Source organism: Passer montanus, unplaced genomic scaffold (genome assembly GCF_014805655.1).
Source record: "Passer montanus isolate IOZ18808 unplaced genomic scaffold, ASM1480565v1 scaffold140, whole genome shotgun sequence".
Taxonomy (NCBI): domain Eukaryota; kingdom Metazoa; phylum Chordata; class Aves; order Passeriformes; family Passeridae; genus Passer; species Passer montanus.
The window spans coordinates 1-938 of NW_024360942.1; positions in this window are offsets into that span (position 1 = coordinate 1).

Consider the following 938-nt stretch of genomic DNA (forward strand, 5'->3'; position numbering starts at 1 on the left):
GGGAAAGGGCATCGTTCGTGTCCAGAGGCAGAGCTGGGCACAGGCGGTGGCATCAGTGGAATGATGCCCCACGGGACCCCTCATAGGGTGGGAAATGTCCCCGTGCACCGTGTCAGTGCACACCCCGAGGGAAGGGCTCCTGGCTGGCTCAGCCTGAAGGGTCAGGGGGTCCCCGAGGGGCTGTGGGGATGGAGGATAGCCTGGCAGGGCCGTTCACATCAGGAACCCCCGGAGATGGGCTCCTTCGTTGTGCTGGAATGTTCTCTGGAAGCATGAACAGAGCTGGAAAACCCCATCAGGCTGCGTCCACAGGGGCACCTCTGGGGTTCTTGAAGCACAGCCACAGCAAGGAATAGCGAGATTGTGTCTACAGCCCCTTCTCTCTGGGCTCCAAGCCTTATCTCGCTCTTCTGTGAACTCTAAATGACATGCAGTGATTTTTAATCGCAGGAATGACCAGTGAGGATCCCTGAAAGTGTTTCCTGGAGGTTCAAGCTTGGTGACACATGAAGAAGGCTGGCGTTGTGAGCACGGCTTTTCCTCTGACCTGTGCGGTCCCTGGTGCGTCCCTGTGGCCGGGAGGAGCTGGGGACCATCCCTCGGCCGGCCGGGGCACGGGGGCGCGGGACCGGCCCCTCACTACCCGGGGGATTCATTTCCGTGAGGGGCCGGAGCCGCGGGGCCTCACGGCGGCGAGGCCTCCCTCATAGCGGCGGGGCCGGGGCGGTCCCGGGGAGCATTGCTACCGGCATCAGCAGCCTCCACTCTCCTCCCTCCGTGCCGCCCCGCAGGGACGTCTGCAGGAGAGTCAAAACCCCCAGAGCACGACCCCGCTCCCGGCCCGGGCCCGGCGCGGCCCCGACTCGGAGCCCCTCAGACCGCCCCGCGCCCGGCCCCGCCCCCGCGGCCTCGGCCAATCAGCGCCCGCCGCCGCATCC